The sequence below is a fragment of the Bubalus kerabau genome, chromosome 6 (assembly GCF_029407905.1).
Source record: "Bubalus kerabau isolate K-KA32 ecotype Philippines breed swamp buffalo chromosome 6, PCC_UOA_SB_1v2, whole genome shotgun sequence".
Lineage (NCBI taxonomy): Eukaryota > Metazoa > Chordata > Mammalia > Artiodactyla > Bovidae > Bubalus > Bubalus kerabau.
The window spans coordinates 90,397,174-90,413,039 of NC_073629.1; the positions used below are offsets into that span (position 1 = coordinate 90,397,174).

The following is a 15,866-nucleotide window of genomic DNA, read 5'->3' on the forward strand; positions in this document are numbered from 1 at the left end:
GCTGGATGGGAAGCCAATTGGAGGAGGGATACATGAGGAGCCCAGGAAAACATTGCAGTTCAAAGGCAGAGGGCTGTGCTGAGTAGGCTTCCAAACACACTCACCCTCCTAGGCTTCAAATGCAAGCTCCATCGGAAAAACACGAATGTCTGATTCCAAGGGAATGGCTTCTAGTAAAAATAATAATAAAAAGGGGCTTTGAAGGTTTCTTGGAAATCAGCTTCTATAAAATAGTGTTTGAGAAATTGAATGCAAGTCAAGCAGAAACATGGACTGAAATACTCCCTTTGCATACTCACTTTTTAAAAATATTTTATTTTAAAATATGAAAATAATATGTGCATATGGTTAAAGAATCCAAACAGTACAGAAAATTACAAAATACAAAGCAAAAATCTCCCATCTTCCCTCTCCTGATCTTCTAATCTCCTGTTCCATGAGGTAACAATTTATTTCTTTTTCTGGTCTGTGATTACTATGTGAGTTTATAAAAGATAAAAAAAAAAATACTGTGGTAAAATATGCATAACAAAATTTGCCATTTTAACCGTTTTAAAGTGTATAGTTCAGTGGCATTGAGCGTATTCACATTGCTGTGCAGCCATTACCACCTTCTATCTATTTTTTTAAAAAATTGAAGTATTGTTCATTTACAATATTATATTAGTTTCAGGTGTGCAGTATTACTGATTCAGTATTTTTATAGATTATACTCCTTTTAAAATTATTACAAAATAATGGCTATATCCTATTTCCCTATGCTTTACAAGATATTCTTGTTGCTTATTTATTTTATAATAGTAGCTTATGTCTTTTAATCACATATCCCTATTTCACGCCTCCCCCATTCCCTCTCCTTGCTGGAAAACACTAGTTTGTTCTCTGTATCTATCTGTTCTGTTATATACATTCATTCGTTTTAGTTTTTAGAGTACACATGTGATAAAAGAGTATTTGTCTTTCTCTGATTTATTTCACTAAGTTTAATACTTTCCAGGTCTATCCACACTGTTGCAAATGGCAGAATTCCATTCTTTTTTATGGCTGAATAGTATTCCACACCTTCATTATACATTCATCTATTGATGGGTGCTTAGGTTGCTTCTGTATCTTGGCTATCATATATAATGCTACTATGAGCATTGAAGTGCATGTATCTTTTCAAATTAGTGTTTTCATTTTCTTTGGATTATATTCTCAAGAGTAGAATATATATATGTACTAGGGTTCCCTTCGGAGAAGGCAATGGCACCCCACTCCAGTACTCTTGCCTGGAAAATCCCATGGATGGAGGAGCCTGGTAGGCTGCAGTCCATGGGGTCATGAAGAGTCAGACATGACTGAGCGACTTCACTTTCACTTTTTACTTTCATGCATTGAAGAAGGAAATGGCAACCCACTCCAGTGTTCTTGCCTGGAGAATCCCAGGGATGGGGGAGCCTGGTGGGCTGCCATCCCTGGGGTCGCACAGAGTCGGACACGACTGAAGTGACTTAGCAGCAGCAGCAGCAGCAGCAGCAGGGTTCCCTTTTCTCCACATCTTCACCAAAGTTTGTCATTTGTAGACTTCTTGATGACAGCCATTTTGACAGCCATCTTACGGCGGTTTTGCTTTGGGTTTCTCTGATGATTAGCTATGCTGAGCATTTTTTCATGTGTCTGTTGGCCATCTGTATATCTTCTTTGGAAAAAATGTCTACTTAGGTCTTCTGCACATTTTTAAATTGGGTTCTTTATTTTTTGGATACAGTTGTATAAACTGTTTATATATTTTGGAAATTAACCCCTGTCACCTTCTATCTTCACAACTTTTTTCATCTTCCCAGAAAGAAACTCTGTACCCACTAAACAGTAACTCCTCATCCTCACTCCATCATCATCCAAATCCTATGAATTTGACTACCTTCCTCATGTAAGTGGAATCATACAATCTTTGTTCTTTTGTGACTGGCTTATTTCACTTAGTATAAACTTTTTTTTTCTTTTTTTTACTATTTTTAATCTTAGGTTACTACCATAATTCTAATTTATATATGTATATGATATTACTTAATCTCTCAAATTTAAACAGTATTTATTGATTCCTTGCAATGAAAGATTTAACATCATTGCTCCACTTCCAAAATTCCTTCATGCAATCCATCTCTCATGTCACTATTTTTATTTCTTCAAGCTATTTTTAGTTCTTTAAGTAGGTGGTTTTCTTTACCGAACTCTAGACTCATATTCAAGTGCCTACTTGATCTCTCCACTTGGGTATTGAAAAAACATCTCAAATGTAAAACATCCTTGGCCCCATCCCACTCTGCCTTCTCAAATCTGCCCCCACTGCCGATGGTCTTCCTTACTCAGTAAAGGCCAACTTTATCATTGCAGTAGTTTGGATCACATATCTTGTAATCATACCCCATTACTTTTTGTCCCCATCATGCCTCACATGCAAACTGAGAGAAAATCTTGCTGACTTTACACAAAATATATTCAGATTCGGACCACTTTGCATTACTTTCCCTTGTCCCAACCATTGTCATCACTCACTTAAATTATTAAAATATTGTAACTTGTCTCCCTGCTTCCTTCTTTGTGCTCCTATGGTCTAATTACAAAATAGTAGGTAAGAGGTGGTTCTCTTTTCTGAAGTATAGTTGACTTACGATATTGTGTTAGTTTCAGCCAAGATTTTTTTTTTTTTGTAATGAATGTCAGATCACGTCACTTCTCTGCTCAAAATTAGCCAATGGCTTTCTCTCTCATTCCGAATAAAAGCCAAAGTCTTTGTGATGGCCCAGGAGGATTCTCACCAGTGCTTTACAAAGCACTGGGGTTTATTAACCTCGGATCTTGTTAAAGTGCAGATTATGATCATAGATGATGTGATGCTGTTGATTCATGAACCACACCTCTCTTACCAGACTTCACAATCTCTACAACCTGCATACATATCCTCCCTTGCCTCTTGGGCTGGTCTCTTACTACCCTCCTACTTCCTCTTCTTGCTCCAGCCTCATGTACACTCCCACCTCAGTCTTTGCTCTTGCTGTTCTCTTTGCCTAAGATAACCTTCTCCCAGATATTTGTAAGGCTCATTCTCACCCCTTCCTGTAGGTTGTTTCCCAAATAACAGTTTCTGAGGCCTTCTCTCATCTCCTTATTAAAAATGGCAACCCTTCTCTCTGTGGTTCTTCCTAGCCACTGTCCCTGCTCAAGTTTTCTTTATAGCAAGGGTGTGCAAACTATGTCCTGTGGGTTCAAATCTGGCTCTCTGCTTGTTTTGTAAATAAAGTTTTATTAGAACAAAGCTGCATGCATGTGTTTATGTTTTGTTCATGGCTGATTTCCTTCTATAATGTTAGGATTAAGATGTTAGGCTCTGCAAAGTCTAAGATACTTACTCTCTATCTGACTTTCTACAGAAAAAGTTTGCTGACCTCTGCTTTGTATCATTGATCACCATCTGACTTGATAAGTCACTCATTTATTTGCTTATGATCCATCTTGTCTCACTAGAATGTAAACTCTGTGATGAAAAGTGCTCTGTCTGTTTTGCCCATTGTTACATTCCTAATACCTAGAAATGTTCCTACCATAGGGAGTCATTCAGTAAATATCTATGAAATGAACAATTGATTACTGATGTTGGCAGGGATTGGGGGCAGGAGGAGAAGGGGATGACAGAGGATGAGATGGCTGGATGGCATCACTGACTCGATGGACGTGAGTCTGAGTGAACTCCAGGAGTTAGTGATGGACAGGGAGGCCTGGCGTGCTGCAGTTCATGGGGTAGCAAAGAGTCTGACATGACTGAGTGACTGAACTGAACTGAACTGAACTGAAGTTAAAGTATATTGTGAAGTAGTGTTAGTTGCTCAGTCATGTCTGACTCTTTGTGACCCCATGGACTGTAGCCCAATCAGGTTCCTCTGTCTATGGAATTCTCCAGGCAAAAATGCGGGAGTGTGTAGCCATTCCCTTCTCCAGGGGATCTTCCTGTCTCAAGGATCAAACCGTATTTAAATTTTTACTTTGTCTGCCATTTTAGACAGCCTCTACTGACTCACGGGAAATAGATGGGGAAACAGTGGAAACAGTGTCAGACTTTATTTTTTGGGGCTCCAAAATCACTACAGATGGTGACTGCAGCCACGAAATTAAAAGACGCTTACTCCTTGGAAGGAAAGTTATGTCCAACCTAGATAGCATATTCAAAAGCAGAGACATTACTTTGCCAACAAGGGTCCATCTAGTCAAGGCTATGGTTTTTCCAGTGGTCATGTATGGATGTGAGAGTTGGACTGTGAAGAAGGCTGAGCGCCGAAGAATTGATTCTTTTGAACTGTGGTGTTGGAGAAGACTCTTGAGAGTCCCTTGGACTGCAAGGAGATCCAACCAGTCCATTCTGAAGGAGATCAGCCCTGGGATTTCTTTGGAAGGAATGATGATGAACCTGAAACTGTAGTACTTTGGCCACCTCATGGGAAGAGTTGACTCATTGGAAAAGACTCTGATACTGGAAGGGATTGGGGGCAGGAGGAGAAGGGGACGACAGAGGATGAGATGGCTGGATGGCATCACTGGCTTGATGGACGTGAGTCTGGGTGAACTCCAGGAGTTGGTGATGGACAGGGAGGCCTGGCGTGCTGCGATTCATGGGGTTGCAAAGAGTCGGACACGACTGAGCGACTGAACTGAACTGAACTGAACTGACTTCTCACCAGGTGAAATGATGACACTGTTTGACCTTACCCTTGATGGCTAACATTTTTTTCATATTAGATTTTGTACTATAATTACAACTAGACCTTACTTGCTTTAGCTGTAGATTGATTCTCAAAACACTTGACCAAAAAATGGCATTTCAATTACATATTATAAATGGGTAAACTACAGAATCTAGAATTATTATTGAACCCACAAAGAAATGATAATTATAAGTTTTTTGTGCCTGAAGAGAAATGTTTCTGCTATCAAGGGTTACTGGATGATCTTATTAAACTCTCTGTGAATTGTTTAAAATCAGGTATATTGATGGAGAATGCGATGGCACCCCACTCCCGTACTCTTGCCTGGAAATCCTATGATGGAGGAGCCTGGTAGGCTGCAGTCCATGGGGTCGCTAAGAGTTGGACACGACTGAGTGATTTCACTTTCACTCTTCATTTTCATGCATTGGAGAAGGAAATGGCAACCCACTCCAGTGTTCTTGCCTGGAGAATCCCAGGGATGGGGGAGCCTGTTGGGCTGCTGTCTATGGGGTCGCACAAAGTCGGACATGACTGAAGTGACGCAGCAGCAGCGGCAGGTATATTTGAAGCATGACTTTCATATACAACTTTTGACTTTTCCACAAAGTTCTTAATTAATCTCATTTTAAAAATTCATAAAATATACAAACATTTTCATCATATATTTAAGGCCATTGGGCTTCTTTGTCTTATACTTTTGCAATGAAAGTCACTTTTTCTTTTAAGATGTTTTTTCACCATGAAACCTTCTGGCTTTCTATTTTAATTTTTCTAGAATGCTTGCTGGATTTCCTGTACAGCTCTAAATCTGGTCTTTACATTTTGCTTCTGAATTAGTTCCATTGTTTCTTGCATCACATATATTTCTCTTACTTAGCTTCTTCTTTTTTTTTTTTTTCACTAGAGTACACCCTCAAGTAATTTTCAGAAGAGAAAAGTGAAAGGTAACTGTAAAGTTTCCAGTTGCTACTATAACATATCACCACAAACTTAGTGGCTTAAAATAATACAAATGTGTTACTATAACAGTCTCATAGGTTATATGTGTAAAATCAGAACATCAGCAGGGTTGGATTCCTATCTGCAGACACTCAGACATTGTTTGTCTTTTCCAGCTTCCAGTGGTCACTCGCATCCTTTGGCTCATGGTTTCTGTTCCTCCCTTTTCAAAGTCAGCCATGTGACATCTCTCTGACCATTATTCTGTGGTCACATTTCCCACTGACCAAGAAGAAAAGGTTTCCCACTTTTAATGACCCATGTCAAGGTCCTTAATTTGATCACATTTCCAAGACTCTCTTGGCATGTAAGGTAACGTATTCATAAGTTTCTGGATTTAGGATGTGGACAGTTTTGTGGGAGAGGTCATTCTTTTGCTTATCACATAAACTTTTGGTTTCCTCCCAAGTCTTAAAATTTCTTAAATTAGCCTCAGACTGCTTATAGAGTTATAAGTTCAAAAATATGTGTCTTTATAACTTTGGAGACATTATTCCACATCATCTGGGGTCAATGATTATTGACACAAGATCTGAGGACAGTTCGATTCATTTTTTATAAGGCACATTACTACCACATCCTCTGGCATCTTTTAGGATTCCCTCTTTAAAACTTCACCAGATAATGACTGGGGAAGGGTTTTTGTTTTCTGCATTTGCTTTGTTTACATCTATCAGATTTTACACTGAAAAGATTCTTTCTTCCTAAGAACTTGAATCTCTATTTCAGGACAAGAATATATATATTTTTTAACTTCAGTATATGCACCCTCCTCCTCCCCATGGCCATCACTAATATTGACATCTATTCTCTCCAAGTCTGAATTCCCACAGGACTGGAAAAGGTCAGTTTTCATTCCAATCCCAAAGAAAGGCAATGCCAAAGAATGCTCAAACTACCACACAATTACACTCATCTCACATTCTAGTAAAGTAATGCTCAAAATTCTCCAAGCCAGGCTTCAGCAATACGTGAACTGTGAACTTCCTGATGTTCAAGCTGGTTTTAGAAAAGGCAGAGGAACTAGAGATCAAATTGCCAACATCTGCTGGATCATCAAAAAAGCAAGAGAGTTCCAGAAAAACATCTATTTCTGCTTCATTGACTATGCCAAAGCCTTTGACTATGTGGATCACAAGAAACTGTGGAAAATTCTGAAAGAGATGGGAATACCAGACCACCTGACCTGCCTCTTGAGAAACCTATATGCAGGTCAGGAAGCAACAGTTAGAACTGGACATGGAACAACAGACTGGTTCCAAATAGGAAAAGGAGTATGTCAAGGCTATATATTGTCACTCTGCTTATTTAACTTCTATGCAGAGTACATCATGAGAAACACTGGGCTGGAAGAAACACAAGCTGGAATCAAGATTGCCAGGAGAAATATCAATAACTTCAGATATGCAGATGACACCACCCTTATGGCAGAAAGTGAAGAGGAACTAAAAAGCCTCTTGATGAAAGTGAAAGTGGAGAGTGAAAAAGTTGGCTTAAAGCTCAACATTCAGAAAACTAAGATTATGGCATCTGGTCCCATCACTTCATGGAAAATAGATGGGGAAACAGGGGAAACAGTGTCAGACTTCATTTTTTGGGGGCTCCAAAATCACTGCAGATGGTGACTGCAGCCATGAAATTAAAAGACACTTACTCCTTGGAAGGAAAGTTATGTCCAACCTAGATAGCATATTCAAAAGCAGAGACATTACTTTGCCAACAAAGGTCCATCTAGTCAAGGCTATGGTTTTTCCTGTGGTCATGTATGGATGTGAGAGTTGGACTGTGAAGAAGGCTGAGCGCTGAAGAATTGATGCTTTTGAACTGTGGTGTTGGAGAGGACTCTTGAGAGTCCCTTGGAGTGCAAGGAGATCCAACCAGTCCATTCTGAAGGAGATCAGCCCTGGGATTTCTTTGGAAGGAATGATGCTAAAGCTGAAACTCCAGTACTTTGACCACCTCATGCGAAGAGTTGACTCATTGGAAAAGACCATGATGCTGGGAGGGATTGGGGGCAGGAGGAGAAGGGGACGACAGAGGATGAGATGGCTGGATGGTATCACTGACTCGATGGACGTGAGTCTTAGTGAACTCCGGGAGTTGGTGATGGACAGGGAGGCCTGGCATGCTGCAATTCATGGGGTCGAAAAGAGTTGGACACGACTGAACAACTGAACTGAACTGAACTGGACTGCAAGGAGATCCAATCAGTCAATCCTAAAGGAAATCAGTCCTGAGTATTCATTGGAGAAACTGAGGTTGAAGCTCAAACTCCAATACTTTGGTCACCTGATGCAAAGAACTGACTCATTTGCAAAGACCCTGATGCTGGGAAAGATTGAGGGTGGGAGGAGAAGGGGATGACAGAGGATGAAATGGTTGGATGGCATCACTGACTCAATGGACGTGAGTTTGAGTAAACTCCAGGAGTTGGTGATGGACAGGGAGGCCTGGTGTGCTGCAGTCCATGGGGTCATGAAGGGTTGGACATTACTGAGCAACTGAACTGAACTGAACTAAACTGATTTAGGAGGGATGCCCAGTCTGCCATTTTTTTTTTTTTAAACTGCAGTTCTAGAAGTCAAAACACAGTTCAGATTTAAAGGAAATAACTTGTATCATCTCCTTTCAGAAACATTTTTATCCTTTCTCATCCCTCTCCATCCACCGATTGTTCAGTGCCCTCCTTTGGACTCCTATAAGTGTATCTTGTGCTTCATTCTACTGTGTCACACTGTATTATTATTTGCCTCTGTTTATTGGCTATGTCTTCATAGATATGTATGTATTTATGTTTTGGCTATGCCTTCAGGCTGTAGTGTCTCTGAGTGTAGGACTCACGTTCATCTCTGGGTTCACAGTGATATACACATAGTGGATGTTCATGTGGCATTAATACTTTCCAGAAACAAAAGAGAAGTTCAAAGTCATTCATGGCTGGGTTAAAGTATAAAGAGGGTAGTGGCAGAGGAAGGCATCTGAGCAGATAGCGGCAAGAATGTGCCGAGTGTCAATGTCCAAACCAGCATTTTGCACTGAGCCACTGGAGGATTTTAAGCAAGCAGTAGTATGAGCCTGTTGACATATTAAAGATTTTGACCCCAATATGGAGGATAAACTGGCAGAATCCTGATGATCTGGGACATCATTGCAATAGTCTAGGTGAGAAGTGACGAGGGCTCAACTGAGGGAATAAAAGCTGGGATCAAATTAAAGAGATAAGTTTGGGAAATGGCAAGAGGATAGAACTGGTGGGATTTGGTGACTGTTGTATGTGCTGATGGAGACAGAAGATGCAAGCTTTTTGAAGGCTGCTCTAGTGCTGGGTTTCCAAGATCTAATTATTATAGGAAAATACATGAGCTCTTTCATTTTTTTTGGTAAATCTCAAGGGTAAGGCAAAAAGGCTGTGACAGGAGTAATTTATGAGACAACTGGGCTGTTCAAATCCTTTCTGAAATTGCCCATTCCAGCTGAGATTAGGAAAAGGCGTGTCTTCAGTTCTGTTTTGGACAGTCAAGCTACCCATTTCCTTCCCAAGAAATCAGCTGGGGGTGGGATGTTCTGGTAAGATACATGAGATCAGCTTCTTGTCAAGTTTGGATTAATTTTTTAAAATTGGATTAGCATCCAACTGAAATAGATGTCAACTGCTTGGAATGCATCTTTGGATCTGAGTGATTTTGATATGAACCAAATGTGATCGCCTAGTAAAGTTTTTATTTATGGAAAACCATCTTGATGTCTCAACTGCTTCCTTACATCCAAGTTTAACTCTTAGGAACCCGTCAAAGGAAGGACTACATTTCATCTGTTTTGCAGTTCTGCATTTTTACTTTTCTTTTTTTAACATCAGGCTCCTTACCTGTTCTTAATCATGATAGCACAACTCAGAAACATTCAGTAAAAGGGAAGGAGTAGGTTTTATCACATACTAAGAACCTTCTCTGGGGTATGTGGTACCTTCTCTTCCACTAATGGTATTACTAGATCTTAACACACACACTGAGCATAAGAATTGCTATCCCCATTTGATAGATGTGGAAGTTAGACCTTAAAGAGATATCTTAAGTTAGTAAAAAGGAGAAGGGATTCAAATACTGACCCATCTGATGCAGCAAGTCCCTATCATAGCCTGACATACTTGCCTTACTCCATTTAACCCTCACAGCAATGTAAAAGTATAGACTTACGCGCATGCGCGCTCAGGCGTGTCTGACTCTTGGTGACACCATGTACTATAGCCTGCCAGACTCCCCTGACCACGGAATTTTCCAGGCAAGAATACTGGAGTGGGTGGTCATTTCCTTCTCCAGGGGATCTTTCCGATTCAGGGATTGAACCCGTGTCTCTTGTGTCTCCTGCCTTGGCAGGCAGCTTTACAGCTGAGCCACTGGGAAAGCCCTATAAAGACTTAGAGAGGCTTAATAAAAAGAGGCTTAGCAAGACTAAATAACCCCTCCATGGTCACTCATACACATTATATGCCTAAGAGTGTAAAAAAGTATATGGATAGTTTTATATACCATTGCTAGGAAAACACCCCACAATGCTATTCAGACAGTGAGACATCTGTTTGGGAAGTTCTGTTTGCTTGATGGCCATTCTCACAGCCTTTAGAGATGGGGAACAGGGAGGAGAGTGACTGATTTCTGGTCCTGCATTGGAATGCTCCCCATACCACGCCCGATTCTAATACTCCAAATAATCCTTGGGGGTGGCATCATAGTTCCTCTTCCCCAGATGAAGAAACTTAAGCTCAGAAAGGTTAAGTAAAGGTTAAATAACTTGCCCAAGTTCACACTCATGTCCGGCTGACCCCAAACCACAGGTGTTCATGATAGTGCTAACCCAATTTGAGGTCAGATATTTAGGGAAATATGGAAGAAGGAAGAGGGCCATCAAAATGTGAGCTCTGCCTTTGGTATTTCACTTGGCCCACGAAGTTTCCCTGGGTAGGTGGTGGGTGAATAAACACCCTTTGATGAAATTTGCAGATGATTCTAAATCGGGCCCTCTGTAAACAGGAGCAATACAAAAAAGCGATATAAGTGATCCCAAATGAGGGAGGTTAGAAGTACAGGCAGGAAATAACAAGATAAGACTGATTACCACATGAGAAATTCTGAATTAAAACATCTGGGCAGGCCCATGTAAGTAACATAAGCACCTTTCAGTAGCTTAGAACTCTGCAACTGGAAGGGCGTGAGTGGTCACCATATCCAGTCTCTAAATCTACAGGTGAGGAAGCTCAGACTCAGACAGGGGAAGGAAATTATCCAAGGCTTAGGTCAAATTAATGGCAAAGCTGGAATAAACCCCAGGTCTCCTGTCTCAAAATGAACTTTGCCTTCCATTATCACCATGGGTTTTGAAATCAAAGGTACTTAAGTGTAATGCTACCATTTGCATGTTATGTGTCTTCAGGCATGTTACTTAACCTGCTTGAAACTGAGTTTTCTTATCTGGAAAACTGGTCAAGTAATAGATATTCCTTAGGGTTATTTTGGAAAATAAGTGAAATAAGGACTGGTATTTGACATACAGGGGTTCCAGAAAGATTAATTTTCTCTATTATTTATAGCAGGGAAAAGCCTTAAGGGCCATAGCTATGGTGCAGGGTATGTGGCATCCATGACACCATGCTTGAACGCATGCTGAAGGCACTTTTAGGAAGACTGGCAATGCATATGGTGGGAATAAGTAATATGATACAGCTGCAGCCCATGGTCTCTTCAGATCAATCATAGAGGGCCCTTGACAAGCTAGATGGACTTTGTGCCACCTCGTGGCTCAGACAGTGAGGGATGCAGTGACGTCACTGTCTGCTGAGGCCATCAGTGAAGACAGCTTGAGGGAGGTGGGACTAGAGCTGATAGGAACGGTTTTCAGAGGAAAGGTTCCATGCAAGAGGTAATTTGGGAATGAGTTCTACATTGTATGCTGGCTAACACGGTAAGTGGGGCACACTGAACGTGAGTGTGATAGGCTGTTTGGGGGGAAGTTGGCCATGGCACCACAAGATACCTTAGAAGCTGCATTCACCAGGAGTGGAATTTACAAAGGAGAGAGCCCCAAATCCAGTCTGTGGCTCAGAATCCTTGGATTCTGCATCCACATTAAGGGCATAAAATACTGGCATAAGTGAAGAAATTGAGGATTAATAGAGGATTTGAGAGGAAAATGTCTTTGACGTGAGTTGTGCTTTGAACTCCACACTCCCAGGGAAAGGATGAGGTAAGAGCTCATCCCTCTTTCTTCAAAACAAGAGTGTGGGCCTCCTCGGGGCCACTTGGGGAAGCTGGTGAAGGTCCTCAGCAGCGAGGATGACTCAGTGGGCTGGCTCTGCCTGCTGCCAGTAGAGACAGCCTGGAGAGCTGCTGATGGCTGGAAGGATGGAGAGGTGGAGGCACTGGATTAGCCAGCCTCCCAGAGTCTGTCAGGTCAAAGATTTGTGGATTTCCTGAACAACAGATATGGACCATGTGGGAGAGAGCAGGCCTAGAGCCACTGAAATTTACCCAAGCCACTTACTGGGGAAAGAAAGTGCAAGTGTTAGTCACTCAGTCATGTCTGACTCTGCAATGCTATGGACTATAGCCCACTAGGCTCTTCTATCCAAGGAACTCCCCAGGCAAGAATACTGGAGTGGGTTTCCATTTCCCTCTCCAGGGCATCTTCCCTACCCAGGGATCGAACCCTGGTCTCCAGCATTACAGGTTGATTCTTTACTATCTGCGCCACCAGGGAAGCCAGACTACTGGGGAGGGATAACTAAATAGAGAGGCTATGTGAGCCAAACTGCTGGGAAAGGGGTATGGGCCTGGGGAGGGGAGAGCCAGCTTAAGCCAGCCTCATTTAATGACACACCCATTACTTATTCCCTATAGTGTCATTAAATGCTTTCAGTAAGTATCCTTGTAAAGGCCATAAATCCTGTCCCCTCTTCCAGCTTTAATTATCTTTTTTAAAAATTGAAGTATAGTTGATGTACAATACTATGTATGTTACAGATGCAGTACTTACAATTTTTAAAATTTATACCCCAATATTATAAAATATCGACGATGAACATCAGAGTGCATGTATCTTTTCAAGCTAATCATCTTTTATCAGGCACCAGGACTGATAGCCAGTGCTAATTGATGACAATTCATGTGAAGTAAAAGTTCTCCCACTCTGTCCATTACCATTTTATCTTCTCTCTTTGTCCCTCTACTAATCCAGCTCCAGAATGTGCTCACAGACCAGGGTTAGCAAGTTGTGAGAGGAAGAGCTGGGGCACTAAATGAAAAAGACATTGTCTGTAATCCTCCCCTGCGCTGCAATAAGCCGGAGATGGAGGAGAAATAATTACTCATCTTAAATGAACTTGGAGACTTTTACATTGACTCTACTTAACTGAGACTATACTTAAGAATTTTAAATGACTACCAAACTTAACTATTATCTAAGACTAAATAAGGAACTCAGAGGGCCTACCTCAGCTTTCACCCAGGAATATAGGAAGGACTACCCCCAATGAGAGGATAGGAGAACAGTGATAGACATATAAAGTTGCATTTTCAATCACACCCCATGTGTCCCACATGAGTACTGGTCTAATTTGCATATTTGATTCATTGGAATGTACTCTTTGTGTTGGCTTGTTTGGATTCTTACTTTATGCTGAGTTTTTGATGTAATCAGATTTATGGTTGTAAAGCTTGTGCCAAGCACACAGTAGGTCCTCAATATGTGTTGTGGACTGAGATGTGTAGAGGAAAAAGAACATATATGGTTAGTAGAGCAGAGACTACCCTCCAGATGCTGGCCTTTCCAAGTGGTCATCCAGATTTCATACCTTTCATCTGTTTACTTATTAAGTGCATTTTATGTCATTCCCCAAATTGTCTTTTCTCTTGTGTCACAAGTGAGTGAGTATGACACCATCCTAACCAACTCAGCTTCAGGACTTAAGATGAATGCATTTTTCTCTTCTCATCTTCTACCACTATTTATCTTTGTATAGTTCTCTCTGAGGGCCAGAACAAGATTGTACATATCTCTGAACCGCCCCCGCCCCAACACAGCATCCAGCACATAGAAACTGTTCAATCAACACAGAAAAAAGGACTGAACACAGCAAATCTGAAATCCCTATGAAACTCTGGACATCAGGCCCACAGAACCAGGCAAAAAGATAACTCCCATACTGCCCTGATATTTTTTAAACGTAGTTTATGCAATGGTTAAGATTAGGAGCTGCAATTTGGAGGGTGGACTGAATCCCAGATCCACCAGCTATTTGGAAAATGTATACTGTTTTGTAAGACTTAGTTTTGGCCATAATAACAAGAGCAATAATGCTCATTGTAAATGACACATGAAAGTCTAGTAAAAGTGTCTCTAATTTGGTGCCTGATAAATGACAGGTTTTCTCTCTGTCTCTCTCTTTGGCTCTGTCTCTATGTCTATCTGTCAGTCTCTCTCTCTCTCTCTCTCTTTCTCTCTCTCTCTCTCTCTCTCTCTATATATATATATATATATATAAAATATATATGCTATAATTATAATGATAAATATATATATATGTTAGGTTGGGCAAAGTTTGTTTGTGTTTTTTCCGTAAGATTTAACAGAAAAACCCAGATGAACTTTTTGGCCAACCTAATAAATAAATGGGCTTCCCTGGTAGCTCAGCTGGTAAAGAATCTGCCTGCAATGTGGGAGATCCGGGTTTGATTCCTGTATTGGGAAGATCCCCTGAAGAAGGGAATGGCTACTTGCTCCAGTATTCTGGCCTGGAGAAGTCCATGGACAGAGGAGCCTGGAGAGCTGCAGTCCATGGGGTCGAAAAGAGTCGAACGTGGCTTTCACTTTCTTTCTTTCAATAAACAAATATAGGAATATATGTGTAAGGTTTGTCTAGTCAAGGCTATGGTTTTTCCTGTGGTCATGTATGGATGTGAGAGTTGGACTGTGAAGAAGGCTGAGCGCTGAAGAATTGATGCTTTTAACTGTGGTGTTGGAGAGGACTCTTGAGAGTCCCTTGGACTGCAAGGAGATCCAACCAGTCCATTCTGAAGGAGATCAGCCCTGGGATTTCTTTGGAAGGAATGATGCTAAAGCTGAAACTCCAGCACTTTGGCCACCTCATGCGAAGAGTTGACTCTTTGGAAAAGACTCTGATGCTGGGAGGGATTGGGGGCAGGAGGAGAAGGGGACAACAGAGGATGAGATGGCTGGATGGCATCACTGACTCGATGGACGTGAGTCCGAGTGAACTCTGGGAGTTGGTGATGGACAAGGAGGCCTGGTGTGCTGCAGTTCATGGGGTCGCAAAGAGTTGGACACGACTGAGTGACTGATCTGATCTGATATATGTGTGTGTATATATATATATAAATTTTTAACACCTTCTTCCTCCTTATCCCCTGTACTTGAAACCCAAGCTGTATCTGGTGGTAGGAATCATAGGAAAAGGTGATAGTAATGGTCAAGATCAAAGATATGATCATGCTGGAGGACAGTAGATTAAAAGCATTATCTGATGACTCGGTATAAAGAACACAGAAATTAGAGGGAGAAGATTTGAGTTTGGGTTTGAGCCTTGATCCTGTCACATATCAACTGATGACCTTGGCAAGTCAATGAATTTTCTGGGCCTCTTTTCATTCACTACTAAATAAGGTCAGGAAGGATCCTCTGTGCTTCTTGAGGGCAGAATTTGTGTCTTATTGATCTCTGTGTCCTTAGCACCTATCAAAGCATCTGGGTTACTATGATAATAGTAACAATATAAATCATAATAAATTACTCTTTTCTAAATATTTGAATATATTAATTCTTACAGCAGCACAATGAGGTCACTGCTCTTAAATTTTAATGAATACTTGAGGAATGAAATTTTACCAATATATCAGTAAATTTAAAAAAACGCAACAATGTCAAACAAAAGTACTGTGTCAGTCTCGAGTGCTATAAAAATAGGACAACATTTTCATTCTTCTATTTCTCTTTAATTTGATTCAGAAGACTTGCTGCCAGGATTATCATAAAAAGAGGGAAGGAAATCATTTATAGAGATTTTACAAACAGTGCCCTTTATATATGCTATTCCATTTAATCTTTGCTACAGCTCCT

The 15,866-nt window shown here is 40.9% G+C and overlaps 1 long non-coding RNA gene across 1 annotated transcript in view; it reads left to right on the forward strand.

Moving 5' to 3' along the window:
- Nucleotides 1-11,609: 11,609 nt before the first annotated feature.
- The window catches only part of LOC129656225 (uncharacterized), a 78,833-nt gene continuing 74,576 nt past the window's right edge, over nucleotides 11,610-15,866 (forward strand). Inside the window, exon 1 of the long non-coding RNA XR_008716276.1 lies at nucleotides 11,610-11,696. This is a non-coding gene — a long non-coding RNA (uncharacterized LOC129656225). The remainder of the gene's footprint in view (nucleotides 11,697-15,866) is intronic.